Source organism: Lepus europaeus, chromosome 2 (assembly GCF_033115175.1).
Source record: "Lepus europaeus isolate LE1 chromosome 2, mLepTim1.pri, whole genome shotgun sequence".
Taxonomy (NCBI): domain Eukaryota; kingdom Metazoa; phylum Chordata; class Mammalia; order Lagomorpha; family Leporidae; genus Lepus; species Lepus europaeus.
Window position 1 is genome coordinate 147,323,174 of NC_084828.1, and position 17,589 is coordinate 147,340,762.

At 53.4% G+C, this 17,589-nt stretch overlaps 1 pseudogene; it reads right to left on the reverse strand.

Annotated features, from left to right (window-relative positions):
• The window catches only part of LOC133752035 (elongation factor 1-alpha 1-like), a 41,391-nt pseudogene extending 31,169 nt beyond the window's left edge, over positions 1 to 10,222 (reverse strand).
• Between the last annotated feature and the right edge of the window lie 7,367 nt (positions 10,223 to 17,589).

Consider the following 17,589-nt stretch of genomic DNA (forward strand, 5'->3'; position numbering starts at 1 on the left):
AAGTCCTTCGCAGCCTGCTGCTAGGGGCTGCTCATCCCTACACCCAGGGGCTGAGCTAGTTACTGGGTAATTGAGTGCTTTCCTCATCTCCCTTTTAAGAAGCAGCGCCGCCAATCCCACCTCCCAACCTTACAGCCTCGTGTGATTCCCTGAGCCGCTGTCACGCACCTCGCCTCCATTCCAGTCCTTTCTCTGCCCGGGTCTTGGCGCATCAATTCCCATCTCCAAGCCTCACACCCAACTGTTCAAACACTGAAAGCCGAAAAACGACCACTTCCAGAACCCGCCCTGCCCACCCTGCCCAGGCCGGTCCCAGGACTCCCCGTCTTGCTCTCTGGCTGCCTGCTACACCTGTGCCTCACACTGCAGGCAGCGGTGTCTCTAGGACTCGCTGTGATCTCCCCACCATGGGTCCCATCCCTCCAGTCGTCTTGGGGGCTCCTCCCGTGTCTTCATTTCTTCTCTACCCCTACAACATGGGTTCAGGCTGAGCACAAATGGCACACCACAATGCAGCGGGTTAAGCTGCTGCCTGTGAGTGCCAGTTCCAATCCCGGCCGCTCCACTTCCAATCCAGCCCCCTGACCATGTGCCTGGGGAGGCAGCAGAAGATGGTCCAAGTACTTGAGCCTCTGACACCCAAACGGGAGACCCAGATGGAGTTACTGGCTTTGGCCTGACCCAGCCATGGCCATTGAGACCATCTGGGGAGTAAACCAATCTCACTGTGTCTCTATCCTCTCTCTGTAACTCTGCCTTACAAATAAATAAATCTTTTTTTCAAATGAACACCACAAATATAGTCCATTTTTCCCTTAAAAACAAGGCTTTGAGGGTTGGGCATTTGGCGCAACATATGGGAGTGCCCAGGCTCAGGTGCTGGCTCTGCTTCTGACTGGCTGGCTGATGCACATTCTGGAAGGCGGCAGTGACAGCTCCAGCCCTTGGGCCCCTGCACACACAGGAGAGACCCAGACTCAGTCCCTGGTCCCAGGGTTCACCTGACCTGGCCCCGGCTCTTGTGGGCATTTTGGAGAGAGAACCAGAGAGTGCATGATCTCTCTCTCTCTCTCTCTCCCTCCCTCCCTCCCTCCCTCGATGTCTCGCTTGCTCCCTCTCTCACTCCCTCTCTTTCTCTCTCTCTTTCAAATAAACAAATAAATTTAAAAAAAAATAGAAGCAAGCCTTGGTCTAAATTTCTTGCTGTCCATCTGAGAAATGGAAAAAATTAGGAAAATTCCAGCATGGGCATGTTCAGCGTTGTTTGAGTTGTGCAAGTGGGGGAAACTATGCTATTCCCCAAATTAAGAAATTTTCCCAGTCCTTCTTCCAAAGCAATTCACAAACCTTGCAGCCCTTTACGTAGCCACTGGTTTCATCAGCCCGCAGAGAAATGGCCTGTCTTCCCGGTTGTGTGCTGTGCGCACACAAGCAACTTCGGGAATGAGGAGGAAGCCATCAGAATGGGAGTTCACCAATCTGGAAAACAAAGCCAGTGACAAGTGACAAGTGACAGCCTCTTTGATGCCCATGTGCAGTGGTTTTCCAAAATAATGTCTTGGTAGCAGCAAGCCCCTCCCTGTCTCTATTCTTCCTCTGTCCCTCCATTCATTCATTCCCCCATTCAACAAACGTTCATTGAGAGTCTCATGTGCTTGGCAGCATCTCAAACATTGCCCAGTGATGCCAACTTCCTGGGGCTGACACCCGGGGGAGTCTTCCTCCCTCGAGCATGCCCTGGACCTAGCCAGTTCGAGTGACAGAGAGATGGGCTGTCACAACCGGCAATGATTTGAAGGCAGTCTTCTCCTTGCCCGCACTCTCTCTGCTTCCTCTGGTTCACTCCTCTGATGCCACGGTGGGAGCTGCCTCGTGGAGAAGCCCATGTGCCAAGAAACTGAGTGCCGGTGTTGGCCAACAGCCAGTGAGGAGCCAAGGCCCTTGGTACAACAGCCTGCAGCAAGCCGAATCCTGCCAACAACCGCGGGAGCTTGGAAGCAGAGTCTTCCCCACAGGGGTCTTCAGAGGAGACTGTGCCACAGTCAGTGCTTTGCTGGCAGCCTCAGGGGAGATGCTGAGTCCAAGGACCTGGCTCAGACACCACCTGACTCACAGTAATCACACGGCAGTAACTGCGTTTGGGGGAAGTTTTCTAGGAGGCGATAAATAATTCTTGGGATTGGCGTTTTGGCACAGCAGGTTCAACGGCCACTTGGGACACAGGCATCTTATCTCAAAGTGCCAGCTCAAGTCCTGGCCACTCCGTCTCCTCTACAGCTTCCCGCTCATGCTCCTGGGAAGGCAGCAGATGGCCTAAGAATGTGGGCCCCTGCTGCCCATGCAGGAGATCAGAAGGGAGTTCCTGGCTCCTGGCTTTGACCCACCCCAGACCTGGCTGTCAAGGTCATTTGGGAAGTGAACCAGCTGATGTAAGAGCTTGCGTGCTCTCTCTCTCTCTCTCTCTCTCTCTCTCTCTCTCTGCCTTTCAAGTAAATAATCTTTGAAAGAATAAATAATGAATATGCCAACTGTGTGCCAAGCACTGCTCTTGGCTCTCGGTGGTGGGGGGCAGGGGCGGTGGAGGTTAAAACACACAGTTTCCTGCTCTCATGTTGCTGGCAGCCTAATGAGGGGAGGTGGGTAATGAGTAAGGCACAGTGACCAAAGGTCTGAATGTGTCCCCCCAGATCCAGGTGCTGGAAGCTTGATGTCCGTGGAGGTGTTTAGGTCATGGGGGTTCCAGTCTCTTGAATGGCAGGAGTGAATTCTCTATCTCTCCTCTCACCCTTCTGCCTTCCACCATGTAAGGATGCAGCAAGAGGGCCCACCTCTGATGCCGGTGCCTTGGGCTTTCTACCTTCCAGAACTGTGAGCAAATGCAGATCTGGCCTTTATAAATTCCCAGTCTTTGGTTTTCTGCTCTGGTGGCAGCAACTGGACCCAGATGGGACAGAGGGAAACCAGTCAGTGCAGGAGACTGGGGGATGGCCAGGGTTTCGGGGTGAGTGGTGAGATTGGAGTGATGGTGTTTACAGCTTAAAACAGAGTGGTCAGGAGAGGCCTCCCTGAGAAGGTGGCATTAAGCAAAGACTTGCAAGGGCCTAGGGTGAGCCAGGCACTGTCCTGGGGATGGAGAAGTCTAGAATGGATTTTTGTTTTATTTGGCAAAACAAAATCTAGAGCAGCGAAGGCTCTTGTTTCCCTTCCGAGCCTGGAGGAAAAGAGCTGAACACCAACAGCCCATCAGAAATGCACTCTGACGCGCCCTGGGCCCCGAGACGCTCAGTGGCCAGAGGAAGGCTGTGCCTCCACGTGGTTTGCTTCCTGCATCCGCAGTATAAGCAGTTCTCTCGTTGGCTGGTGGGACTTCATGATTTTAATTTTTTAAGGCTGTTTATTCACTTGAAAGGCAGAGTGACAGGGAGGGAGGGCGAGACAGAGAAGCATCTTTCGTTAACTGGTTCACTCCCCAGATGTTGACTCCAGCAGGGGCTGGAGCCTAGAGCCTAGAGCCTGGAACTCCATGCGGCTCTCCCACGAGTTCTTGGGCCCTTACCTGATGCCTCCCAGATGCATTAGCAGAAACCAGATTGGAAGTGAAGGCAGGATTCAATCCCGGGCACTTGGATATGGGATGTGAAGTGGTTAACCTGCTGTGCTATAGTGTCTGTGTGATTTGGGGGGGAGAAAAGAAGCCGCCCAGTGCCTCCTTGTCCTGGGGTGGCTTTCTTGTTTGATTGGAGCACAGGATACAGGGATTGGGCAGCTGGAGCCCCAGGCTACACAGGTGCCATCTGGACCAAACATGTACTGCCCAGTTCAGTCCAGAATCCTTGGGGCCACCGGCTCATACTGGGCCAAACCTTCTTAGGGTCTAAGAGATCCAGGCAGAGCCGTCTGACTGCCAGAGGTGGTCAGAGCCAGGGCCCCCGGTGAGCACTCACTTTGGCGTCCTGACAGAGGAATCCAAGGGGAGAGCAGGTTACAGGAGGTTTGTGAGTCACTCCTTGAGAAAAACGGGTGGGATCAGGTCATTCCCCAGGGGGAGAGGGAAAGAGGAGGTCTGGGTGGACTCAGGGAGTCTCGGCCACGGCCCCGTGCTTGGCCTCACGTCTAGTGAGGCTGCGCGGACACCGACACCATTGCTGTTGACAGGGAGCGTCCGTTTACAAGAGCAGGTGCCCAGAACAGCATCCCTTCCGAAACCCGACCCCAGCCAGCTCTGACCCTGTGGCCCAAATCAGAATGGAAAGACCGCCCGTGACTTCTGCCAAACACTGACTGTACTGGAAGCCTCTCAGATCCGAGACACAGGATGTGAACGTCGCATCCAACCCGTGCCATCCAACTCTTCACACCTTGGGATCAAGCGTGCTGTACTTCTCCGTGGGCAGGAGGAAGGACACAAGCAAGGCATTGGCCTGTCAATGGACATGGGGCCCCTGAGCGAGCCGTAAACCCCCATCGGGGACGTGCTTGTGGTCCAAAAGGGAAATGGCCCCCGTGGAAGTACGGAGATGTTGGGAAAGGGCGGGTCCAAAGGAAACGGATTATAGGAGGAAAATAATAATATCTTGTGACGTTTAAAACACGTAGGGAATTAAAATGCACAACAAGAGAACTCGTTCAGAGAGGAATGAGTCAAAGTGTTCTCAAATCTTGTCCTAAAAGTGAAGAAAGTACTAATTACTGTTAGACTTCACTAAATCAAGGATACATGTGATAATCTCTAGGGAGAACACTAAACTATATATAATAAATAATATTTAGCTAATGAGCTGAATTGGATGAAGCAATAAAAATACTTCATCCAAAAGAAAGGAAGAAAAAGGAAACAAAACAAGTAAAAGACAAATAGTATAAATAAATCCTACTATATTAATAACTTCATTACACATAAATGGGCTAAATGCTCCAATTAGATTAAATTTTTGACAGACCTAATTGTTTTTAAAGATTTACTTTATTTATTTGAAAGAGTTACAGAGAGAGGTAGAGACACAGAGTGGGAGAGGGCTTCCATCCACTCCCCAAATAGCCCCAATGGCTGGAGTTGAGCCAATCCGAAGCCAGGAGCCAGGAGCTTCTTCCAGGTCTCCCATGTGGGTGCAGAGGCCCAAGGACTTGGGCCATCCTCCACTGCTTTCCCATTAGCAGAGTTGGATTGGAAATGGAGCAGCCAGGATGTGAACAAGTGCCTGTATGGGATGCTGGTGCTGCAGGCTGGGGCTTTAACCCACTGCACCACAGCACTGGCCCCCAGACCTGATTTTTTATTTTCAAAGAAAAAAATCTTCAATTGCCAACGTCGTTGCATAGCAGGTCAGGCTACCAGGTCATGCTGAAAGATGGTGTAGGACAAAACATACGAGAGAGTGAGTAGCTGACAAATGACAGGAACAATAAACTTCAATCATTCATGCCAGGGCAAGAGGAGAGGCTCTGGGGCAACGTCTGTCCTCAAGAACAGCTGTGGCTGAGAGTGCTGCTTGCTCAGGACTGCCCTGAGTCCTAGGAAGGGGAGCTAGGTGCTTGGCGGGGTCCCAGTGCCGTGAGGAGAGGTGAGCATTTAGAGAACCACTCTGTGGAGAGGCTGACTGTTGAGAATATGTTGGCCATTAAGCAGATTGTTCCATCAATGTTCGCAGTGACCCTCCCTGTGAGGTGGGTTCTGTTATGATGAGAAAGGCTTGCCTTTTTGTCCAAGAGGGCAGAGTCACTAAACGAGGGTAGAAGCTTCTTCCAGTAGCCGCCCTCAGCACCTGTCACCCCTCCTTCTCGTCTCCAGCACTTGCCCACAGGGGACACATCAGGAATAGTACCAGCTGAAGCAAGTACCAGGAACCCAGAGGTGGAGAGACAGGACCCCAAGGAAGATGTGGCCCGTTTGGAAGCGCTGAGCTGAACGTTTTGTTCCTTCTCTGCCCACACATTGAAAGGGGCTTTGCAGGTCCAGGGGGCCAACATGGCTGCAGGTATGGGGACCATGGGCTGCCAGGTCTTCAGCAATAAGATTCCAGGTTGCAATGGCCAAAGTCTCCCTCCCCTCCCAGGGCCCACCTGCTTCTCGACCCTCCTCTCTAGCTGATTGCCCACCTTCCCTTGCCATTGTTCTTCATGGAAATGAGGCAGCCAGCAGATGCTTTCTTGGCAAGCAGGGAGGGCGTCTGGAATGTACTGGAAGGGGTGTCAGCTCTCCCAGGGACCCCAGCTGGAGTCAGAACTAATCAGTCAGCCAATGTGCACTATAAATGTGACATCCCCTCCAACCCCCAAGACTGGACCTCAGCAGGTGTCAGGGCCGGCCTGGGCTGCAGATGTGCCTCAGGGCTCTATCCCTGTCCCCTGGAGTGGCAGGGAGAGAGGGAGAGAGGGAGGGACAGAAAGTGAATTTCCCAGAAAGGGCACAGGGGAGAGACCCAAAGCTCTGCCCCCACATCTCCATTTATTGTGAGCTTCTGAAGTGCCAGCACCTCCAGGGCATTCCTTATTATCACAGCAGCCCGTGCAAGGGTCCCAAGACACAGAGAAGAGAACTCACGCAGTGCACAGCACACAGCAGTGGCCTTGAGCAACTGGGGCCAGGGCCAGGCTCGGCACCAAGCGAGTGTCTCTCTCTCCTCCCTACGCTTTCTGATCTGTATTCTTCCCCCGTCTTCTTCCTTTCTCCTTTCCCCCTTTCCCTTTCTTCTTTGGATTTGCTGGCCCATTATATTTTTTTAAAGATGTATTTATTTATTTGAAAGTCAGAGTTACACAGAGAAAGAAGGAGAGGCAGAGAGAGAAAGAGAGAGAGAGAGAGAGAGGTCTTCCATCCACTGGTTCACTCCACAATTGGCTGCAATGGCTGGAGCTGAGCTGATCTGAAACCAGGATCCAGGAGCTTCCTCCGGGTCTTCCTATGCAGGTGCAGGGGCCCAAGGACTAGGGCCTTCTTCTACTGCTTTCCCAGGCCATAGCAGAGAGCTGGATAGGAAGTGGAGGAACTGGGACTTGAACCGGTACCAATATGGGATGCCAGTACTGCAGGCGGCGGCCTTGTCTGCTACACCACAGCACTGGCCCTGACCCAATATTTATAACCCAACTGTTATGTTCCAGCCCTGGAAACGAAGCAGCAGCGAAGAAAAACAGTGCCTCCCCACACTGAGGTGGAGTAGACTGACAGTAACAAAACACTCAAGTGCATAAACAAAATCTTGGATGTATTGCTACACAGAGTTCTAAGTTGGGTGGTCAGGGAGGGCCTCTCTGAGGAGGTGATTTTGTGATCAGACAGGAAGGAAGAGAAGGCGCCAGTCGTGTGAAGATTTGGAGTCAGAGAATTTGGGAGATGGGGATTGTGCTGCCAACACCCTGGTCAGGGGGCAAGGGTCTTGGCAGGCTTGAGGGACTCCAGGCCAGTGGTTGGAGCACCGCGACCAGGCAAGGGGACTGCAGGAGAGGCAGCACCAGGCGCACAGGCCACGTGAAGAAGATGGGCAGGAGTGACTGCAAGAGTTGCGACGTTTCCAAGGAGAGGTGCAGCGTGGTCTCGGTCTCACTCTGCAGGGTGGCTCCGTGTCCGTATGGAGGAGAGGCTGACGGGGTGAGGGTGTGGAGATGGCGCTGGAGCAGAGAAATGAGGCAGGAGGGCGGTGCCATTGCAGCAGAGAGACGGGGTGGTTTGGGCCCAGGTAGGGACAGTAGAGGTGGAGAGAAATGGGCACTCACTGAGAAACTCTGGGTTCCGAGAGGAGAAGGACCCAAGCCCCTGCCTTGGCAAGGTGTGTGGTGAAAAACGGCCGAAGAGACAAGTTCACGGACGTGTGCCCTCAGAGTGGAGGCAGAGATTCTGGCCCAGGCGCGAGGCAGGAGGGAGGGCGTGGAGAGCCTGGGTTCCTGCAAAGCCCCTCCACTGCAGAAGCTGCCGTGTCCTCGGGGCCCTGGCGGTAGACAGCACTCATGAGAGTGTCCCAGAAAAAGAAGGTGATCAGTGTGTGCCAAGGCCTCATGTACTTTTTTTTAATATTTATTTATTTATTTGAAAGGCAGCATAAGAGAGACAGACAGACAAATACAGGGAGATCGTCCATCCTCTGGTTTACTCCCCAAATGGCTTCAATGACCAGGGCTGGGCTAGGCTGAATCCAGGAGCCCAGGGCTCTGTCCAGGTCTCCCACATAGGTGTCAGAGGCCCCAATACTCGGGCCACTATCTGCTGCTTTCCCAGGCGCATTAGCAGGGAGCTGGACCAGAAGCAGAGCAGCAAGTGTTGAACCTGTGCTCTGATAGGGGAAGCCAGCGTCTCGGGCAGCAGCTCAGCTTGCTGTGCCACAGCGCTGACCCTTGGATATTTCTCTCTCTCTCTCTCTCTTTTTTTTTTTTTTTTTTTTTTGACAGGCAGAGTTAGACAGTGAGAGAGAGAGAGAAAGAGAGACAGAGAGAAAGGTCTTCCTTCCGTTGGTTCACCCCCCAAATGGCCGCTACTGCCGACGCGCTGCACCGATCCGAAGCCAGGAGCCGGGTGCTTCCTCCTGGTCTCCCATGCAGGTGCAGGGCCCAAGCACTTGGGCCATCCTCCACTGCCTTCCCCGGGCCACAGCAGAGAGCTGGACTGGAAGAGGAGCAACCAGGACAGAATCCGGCACCCCGACCGGGACTAGAACCCAGTGTGCCGGGGCTGCAGGCGGAGGATTAACCAAGTGAGCCACGGCGCTGGCTTCGGATATTTCTTAAGCCAACATGAAAGCTGGCATCGAAGTGACTGAGAACTTGGAGAATGGAATTACCCCCAACAGGCAGCTGGCTTTCTCGAGAGCTCTGTGGACTTCCTCCCAGGTGGTCCCCAAGCTGAATCCCTCAGGATACGTGGACTTCTCGGGCCAAGAAAGAGGAGGGGCTGGGGCATTCCTGCAACATATCTGAGCGGAGAGCCCTGGGGCTTCCACTCAACAGCCAGCCCCACCAACTGCCAGCCAGGGGTTGCCCCGAAGCCATCCTTCTAGCCCCAGCCAACACTGCAGGGAGCCGCAGCCCCAACCAGGATGCTGGCTGCAGCCTCTTGAAACCCCAAAACCACCCTCAAATGCCTGATGCAGAGACCCTGCGCGATCCCAGCTACTCACTGAGTGGGCTGGTTTGTAACTAACTGGAGCAGAAGGCAGGTGTGAGATGGCATTGGAGACAGGCCAGAGAGACACGGGAGCAGGTTTCAGGGGGTCTGCCCTGCTGTGCTTGCAAGCCAGGCTCTCCCTCTGCGTGTGGCCAAGGGCATCCTCTCCCGGGAGGTCGCCCCTTCGAACCGCTTCCACATGAGAGCAGTTCTGAGGGTCGCCGATGCGGCGTGCATCAGGCACTAAGAGCGCACGTTCGCTTCCATTCCACTCTCCCGGCAGAACCTCGGGGCGAACGCTATCATCTCCGGTGCGAGGTCTCACAGGAGTTGGGGAAACGAGTGCGCTCCAGGCTGCAGGAAGAAGTAGACTCCCACATTTTAGGATCCTGGAAAACGAGCAGTTTGATCCTTTTTCATCGAAATCGGGGGCGGGGTGGTGGGGAGTTGAGTGTAATGTGAATGTCCATTAACCTTGTTAATCAAGGTTCTCCGCCGAAACAAAACCAGTGCTCGTCTTTAGTGCGTGTGTGTGTGTGTAGTTGCATATAGATAAAGACGTACGGAGAGAGAGGAATGTATTCTAGTGGTGTGTCTCATCGAGTTGTTGGGGCTGGCAGACTGGATCTGCAGCCTTGGATTCAAAGGCGGGCTTCTGTCTTGAGTGATCTCCATCCCTTTCCTTAAGGACTTCACCCGCGTCAGTGAGGCGCCTCCCTCTCCCCCCATTATGGAAAGTGATCTGCTTTCCTAAGAGTCTTCCGACTCAGATGTAATCACAGCTTAAAAAAAAAACAACTTCAAGATTAGCGTGTGATCAAGCAAGTGGATACCCTGGCCTCGCCATGTGGGCGTGCGAAATTAACCACCACAGCCACCTGTCTCTGTTTCAGGTTGTTAGTGACCGGGACAGAAAAACACGGAAAAGCCGATTTCTACAAGAACCACGGGCCCTTCCTGGTCTTGTACCTCTTTGGACTCGACCTTGGCCCCCTGTCGGACCTTGCGTTTGAGAGCAGGGTCTCTGAAGGCATTCTGGATGACCGCAGTTCTGTCCACGGGAATATCCACAGAGCACCTTGTAATGCAAACTTTCACAAAGGACTGGATCTTTGCCTTCTTGGCCATTTTCTTCTTGCCCACGGCAGCTGTCTCTGAGGACAGCAGTCAGTCCCAGCCACCAGAACCTGGCTGCAGGGGCGACTGAGTGCTGTCACCAGCGCTCTTCACCGTGATGACCCGAGCAGCTCCACTTCCCAGGGTTCCCCACGGCCGCCACTCAGGCCCACCACGTTTCTCTTCTGGAAGGTAACTATTCTACCAGTGAAGGGTTAAACAGATTCCTTTCCTGTGGGTAAAAAAACATACCCATTTCTCTTTTTTAAAGATTTATTTATTTATTCGAAAATCAGAGAGAGAGAGAGAAAGAGAGATCTTCCATCTGCTGGTTCACTCCCCAAATGGCTGCAATAGTCAGGGCTGGGCCAGGCTGAAGCCAGGAGCTCGGAGCTTTATCCTGGCCTCCCATGTAGGTGACAGAGGCCCAAAGACTTGGGCCATCTTCGACTGCCTTCCCAGGCATATTAGCAAGGAGCTGGACTGAAAGTAGATCAGCCGAGACTGGCACCTATGCCCATATGGATGCTGGTGTTGCAGGCAGCGGCTTAATCCCCTACACCACAGCGCCGGCCCCTAAGTCTAAGCATTTCTGGAGAGAAAAGTTTTGCCATTGGCTGTGCCAAGCTTTGCTGATGGAGGGTGCCCAGCACTTTGTCCCTGTGCGTGCATTGCTGGGATATTGCCCAGGCCCGACATGGATGCCCCGCCCAGCTCTCCCCACTCACCCTGTGCACAGCCAGGTGAGGGGGCCAGGAGCTGCAGCAGCACGGTGGGGTGGGGGGAGGGAGGAGAGGCTGCTTGCCGGGGTCGTGCACCCCTGGGGCTGTCTGTGCCCTGAGCAGGAACCGGGAAGACGTAGATTGTTTCAGCACCACCAATTTGCCGTCTTCACCTTCCTGCAGAACGGTCTTACATGGGACCCCCGGGGGTCCTGTGGTAGACTTCCTGCAGAGGGCTCCCCTCCCTCCTCTGCTCCCCCAGCCTCAGCAGCATTGTCCCCAGGGGTGCGACCCCAAACAAGAGGACACTTAAGCACATGCTCCACTCACACAACTGAGCGCCGATTTTCCCATAAAACGCTACTTTGCTTTGATCATTATTTTCAACGTGAAAAACATGCTTTGTATTTCATCCACTGCATACTCATGATAATTACAAGAACTTAACTCAGAATAAACTGTCTAATTATCAGCAGCAAATAATCACATTTAAAAATATTTCAAATTGTTTCATTTGTATTTTTACTGACGAGAAGTGTGAAAGATCAGTGAAGAGAAACTTTTTCTTTTCTTTCCTAAAAACTGAGGACAACAGCAAAAAACTCTGTGGGGGAAGGAAACAGAAATGCAATTTCAAGGAGGTGGAAACTGACTGGAATTTCTGATTCTTAGAGGGACTCCTGGGGCCGGCGCTGTGGCGCAGAGGGCTAAAGCCCCAGGCTGCAGTGCCTGCATCCCTTAAGGGCGCCGGTTGGTGTCCCGGCTGCTCCACTTCTGATCCAGCTCTCTGCTGTGGCCTGCGAAAGCGGTAGAAGATGGCCCGAGTGCTTGGGCCCCTGCACCCACGTGGGAGACCCAGAAGAAGCTCCTGGCTCCTGGCTTCAGACCAGTGCTGCTCTGACCATTGAGGTCATTTCAGGAGTGAACCAGTGGAAGACCTCTCTCTCTCTCTCTCTACCTCTCTCTGCAACTCTTTCAAATAAATAAAATAAACAGAAGGGCTCCTTCCTGTATGTTTTTGTCTAATGTACATTGATGTGTATCACATTATCATGAGGTAGCTAGATGCCATATGGTACATTGGAAAGGACAATTGAGCAGTCTTCCTGTTTAGATGTCATTTTTACTGAAAATTGCATCACTCGATGTGATTTAAACTCCTGACACACAATGTAAATGTTGGAGCAGGGTTTTGGTGCGGTGGTTAAGATGCCCCATCTCAGCCGGTACCGCGGCTCACTAGGCTAATCCTCCACCTGTGGCGCTGGCACACCGGGTTCTAGTCCGGGTCGGGGTGCCAGATTCTGCCCCAGTTGCTCCTCTTCTAGTCCAGCTCTCTGCTGTGGCCCGGGAGTGCAGAGGAGGATGGCCCAAGTGCTTGGGCCCTGCACCCACATGGGAGACCAGGAGAGGCACCTGGCTCCTGGCTTCGGATCAGCGCAGTGCGCCGGCCACAGCGCGTCGGCCTCAGCGGCCATTAGAGGGTGAACCAACGGAAGGAAGACCTTTCTCTCTGTCTCTCTCTCTCTCAGTGTCCACTCTGCCTGTCAAAAAAAAAAAAAAAAAAAAAAAAGATGCCCGATCTCAAGAGTGCTGGGTTCACGTACTGGCTTTCTGACACACACTCGGAGAGGCAGCAGGGGATGGTTCAGGTAGTTGGGCCCCTGCCACTCACAGGGGAGACCCAGACTGAGCTCTGGGTTCCTGGCTTCCGTCTGGCCCCGTCCCAGAAGTTGCAGGCATTTGGGGAATGAACCAGAGGATGGGAGGCCTCTCTGTCTCTGTCTCTGCCTTTCCAATAATGCACACCCAGCACGCGGCCTGGCGCCAGGGGCCGGCGGGAGTCCCCGCTGGTGGCTGTGGGCGTGTCTGCTGTGGCTCTGCCCCGCATCATCCTGCCCAGACCACTGAGCATCCCTGGAAGCTGCTGCCCAGGGCTCGCCCAGCAGGGTGAGGCGCTTCTCAGTCTGTTAGGAACTAACTGTCAGCTGGTCTGTGATGACAAGCACTCTGTCTCTGTCATAGCTGAGATTTCATTGGTTGTTTTGAGGATCTATACAAAGACATTTCAATCTATAACAATTCTTCCGGTGTGCTCCGAAAATCTAAAAAGCCACGTGGGAGCAGGCATCCGGCCATAGCACGTAAGGCCCCTCTTGGGATCCCTGGTTTGAGTCCCGGCTACTGGGCGTTTCAGATCCGGCTTCCTGCTGATGTGCACCCTGGAAATCGCAGCAGGTGGTGGTTCAAGTGCTTGGGTCCCTGCCAACCTACATGGGGAGACCTGGATGGAATTCCTGGCTCCTGGTTTCAGCCTGACCCAGCCCCCGGCAGTTAAGGCCACTTGGGGTGTAGAAGCATGCTCGCTCTCTCTCTCTCTCTCTCTCTCTCTCTCTCTCTCTTCCTGTCCATCTGTCCCTGTAACTTTCTTTCTTTCTTTTTTCTTTTTTTTTTTTTTTTGACAGGCAGAGTGGATAGTGAGAGACAGAGAGAAAGGTCTTCCTTTTTGCCATTGGTTCACCTTCCAATGGCTGCTGCGGCCGGCGTGCTGCGCTGATCCGAAGCCAGGAGCCAGGTGCTTCTCCTGGTCTCCCATGGGATGCAGGGCCCAAGCACTTGGGCCATCCTCCACTGCACTCCCTGGCCACAGCAGAGAGCTGGCCTGGAAGAGGGGCAACCGGGATAGAATCCGCTGCCCTGACCGGGACTAGAACCCGGTGTGCTGGCGCCGCAAGGCGGAGGATTAGCCTGTTGAGCCACGGTGCCGGCCGAATGTCCCTGTAACTTTCAAATAAAAACATAAATTAAAAAAAAAAAAAAAAAACCTTATCTGTGGCCCATGGTCCCTGTGTGTCTCACCCTCCTGCCCACCCCCATCCCCACCCAGCCTGTTTACCTCTGAGGCTTCCCGAGGCCCTAGGGAAACTCTCCTGTTATGGTCAATCCCTTTGCCCAAGTGCGGGATTCTGTGGCTCCTCCAGCACCGGCCACTCTGCATCTGCTGCTGAAGGGGTGAGTGACCCGGCAGGGGAGCCAGGCCCCCCAGGGCCCCCCAGGCCCCCGGCCCAGCTCGCATAAGGCTACATCATTCATTGCCTCCAACCCCGCAGCTGCCTTGCTCTCGTTGGGGCACTGGACTCCCTACTCCAGTCTGCTCACTGCCAGGCGTTGCTGAGAGCATCTGGTCTCGAGCCTGTCCTCACGTGGGCTCTGAGACAGCATTCACAGCTGCTCGATTTCCTGCACGTGCGTTCAGGATCCTCACGCAGGCTGCAGCCTCTGGGAGGGTCTCAGGAGGGAACACCAACCATGCCGTGTCCCTGGTATATTACATCAGTGCCCACACTAAAATAGGCAGGCATACAGGCTAAAACTGATTAGGTTTGTGAGCTGGAAGACCATGCCTTCGCCATGCCCCTGTGTGACCTCATCCCCCTACCTGGCCACACCTGGGTACCCACCAGCCAATCAGGTTCATTAATCAATCCCCTTTGGAAGTGGGTTAAAAGCCTGGGACAGGATGTGTCCAGGCCCTTCTCTGCTTCCCTGGCCTCTAGCCAGGAGGGGGCTGGCTGTTGCCCTGCGCCTCCAGGGCACCTGGCCTTCGGGCCACCCGCCCTAGGCTTCCTGGCCTAGATGCTCCTCCACGTGGCTGGTGCCTGGTGCTTGGTATGAACCCAGATTTACCTCTCTCTCTCAATAAAGCTCTCACTCTCCTATGCATCTTTCTCACTAAATAAAGGCTTAAAATGTACCATGCTGCCTTGTTTATCTGTGCCGGTATTTAAAATTCTTCTCTAAATATTAGGCAAGAACCCCCTTGGGCTTATAATTCTGAATTCATTTTGATATGAAGTCAGAGACAGTGTTATTATTAATAAGCATATGGTGAAATCGTATGGCACCCAAATTCCGGTAGCATATGCTGCACCCCAGATAGCACTTCTGGGGAACTTCAAGGGGCCACATTTTTGTATAAATTTTAGGGGGTCATCTCTGATTTCAACACCACACACCCCGAGAGTCTCGGCACAAGCTACGCCAGCCTCCTGAGAGATGCTCCAGCCCCAACCCTGCCCCGGGGAAACCTGAGCCTGTCCAAAGAGGCTGCAAAAGTTGGGCTTGGGGGAGACAGGGCTCCCTCCCACCACCTCTCCTGCGAGTGCCCAGGACAGAAGGAGTGAGGGTACCCCTGGGCTAGCCTTCTCCTGCATAGCCCAGTTTGGTGAAGACCAAGCGGTGTCTGAAGGGAGTATCACCTGTCTCCTGCAAGGGGAGGTTCAGCTTGGGGCCTCCAAGACCCCCAATCTCAAGCCTTGGCTTTGGTACTGGAGTATGGCGCCCAGAGCACTACTTTCCCAGAAGCGCCCAGGCCCTTGCCTGCCCACGGAGGATGGATGGGACTCCAGCTGGGCGTGGAAGTTGTAGAGCCAGAGGAGCGGTGCTGAGCCTGCCAGCGGTCTGCCTGGGTACCCGCCTAAGTGCCTGCACCAGTCCTGACAAGGCCTGGAATGTGCCATCGCAGTGCAGGAAAACAAACAGGAGGCCAAGCGGGGACAATGCCTTCACCTGGGCCCCACCCCAGATCCACCTGCTGGCGGGAAAGAGAGGAAAGCACAAGCCCACCACTCTGCAGGAGGAGGTGGGGGAGGGGAACTGGACACGTGGGGCAGAGCAGCCAGCTCTGGGGAGGCCGAAAGGATGGGGTGGGGGGGACAGGAAGAGGAGGAGGCGTGCACAGCAGGAGCCCCTCCCTCACCCCGCCCAAAGGGAGGACCGACACCTTGAAGGAGCCCCTGCACTCCCCTCCCTGCTCTGCTCTCAAAGCTGGCAGCCAGGATTCCAGCCTCCAAGCAGGAAAACCTGCCCAACACAGACAACCCACAGAGTCTGCTACCTTGGGTCCCCAGAGCCCCATCCCACCCTTACCCGTGCGACCTGCCAAGAAACCAGCTCTGTCCCTAACACCCACAGGGCTTCCACCAGCTGCTAACCGCCTCGCTCCCAAGTGAGAACAGTCAGCCAAGAACCCAAGTCATTTTGGAGAAGCCTTAACTACAGAAAACCAGAGACCAAAACAAACAAACCCCAAGAACTGAACTCCAAGGAAACAGAGATAATGCTGAGATCGGAATGAGAAAACAATTTTCGTTATAATTACTACTCCCAGAGGGTGGAGAGGAGATAATTAATTCATGAAACCAGAAGACTTGAAGATAAAAATCTCTGGACAAGAAACAGCTCGTGGAAATTCAAAGCAGAGATTAAAATGTAGAAAGCTTGAAATAAAAAGGGGACAAAGTTCCCCAGAAAGAACAGATAGTAAGAAAAAAGACAGCAAACTTACAGAGACAGGTGACAAGTGCCAAAGTCAAGTGAGAAAACTTCCCCGAGGTGAGGACAGGAGGTGCCAGCTTAAAGGGCCCAGCCAGCCCCAGAACAAAGGGCAGAAAGATACCAAGATGCACCACTGGGGGATTTCAGGACATCAGCCACACAAGGATCCTCAGAGCTGCCAGAGAAAAACAGCTCATGCCCAGGAGCAGCTGTCCAAGCCGTCATTTTTCTCAGTAGCGACACAGGGAACAAGAAGACAGTGAAGAGACGCGTTTTCAGCCCAGTGATAAACACGCCTGCATCTCCCAGCACAGTACCAGGCTTCCCTACGGGGCTCTGGCTCCTGCCTCCAGTTTCCTGTTGGATGCAGACCCGGGGAGGCTGCAATATGATGACACAAGTCACCACAGGAATGCCTGCCACCCCTGTGGGATACCTGGCACCCATGTGGGATACCTGGCACCCATGTGGGGTACCTCAATTGAGTTCCGGGCTCCTGGCTTCAGCTCATGTCCCAGTGCTATTGCAGGCTTCTGGGGAGCGAACCAGTGGATGGAAGCTCTGTGTGTGTGCACGCGCATGTGCTTCTCAAATGAAACCGAAGGCAGAGGAAGAGGAGGAGAAAGCACAGTACAAATGGAAAACTTTTTCTAATCTAGAATTTTTCACTCAGCCAATTATCAACAGCTCAATGCTAAATTTCCTAAGCACCGAGTGGTTGAAAAAGGAGGCCAAATGTAACGCCAAGAAAAGCACAGATTTTAGGAAATAGAATGGTGACATAGCCTACGATTCGGCTATGAACAGCGTTGCCAGTCACAGTAATGCACACAGTGGGCTGACCACACCGTCTGGGAGCAGTGTGCACCTGTGTGCCCTCCCAATCTTTCTCTGGAAGTGGGTAGATAATTCCTGAAACAGAAACGCAAAGAAACAGAAAGAGGAAGGATTTTTTTTTTTTTTTTAGAAATTCAAGTATAGGCCGGTGTTATGTAGTGTATCAAGCCGCTGCCTGTGATGCCAGCTTCCCTTATGAGGGCAGGCTTGAGCCCTGGCTGCTCCACTTCTGATCCAGCTTCCTGCTAATGTGCCTGGAAAGCAGCGGAAGATGGACCAAGTACTCAGGCCCCTGCCACCCACATGGGAGACTTGAATTGAGTTCCTGGCTCCTGGTTTTGCCTCATTGCAGCCCTCTGGGGAGTGAACTGTAAGATAGGAGCTCGCTCTCTCTCAATCTCTGTCTCTCTCTTCTGATGTAGGACTACTTGATGCTTTAATTCTTTTTTTTTTTTTATTAAGGTACACTGGGTTTATAATCGA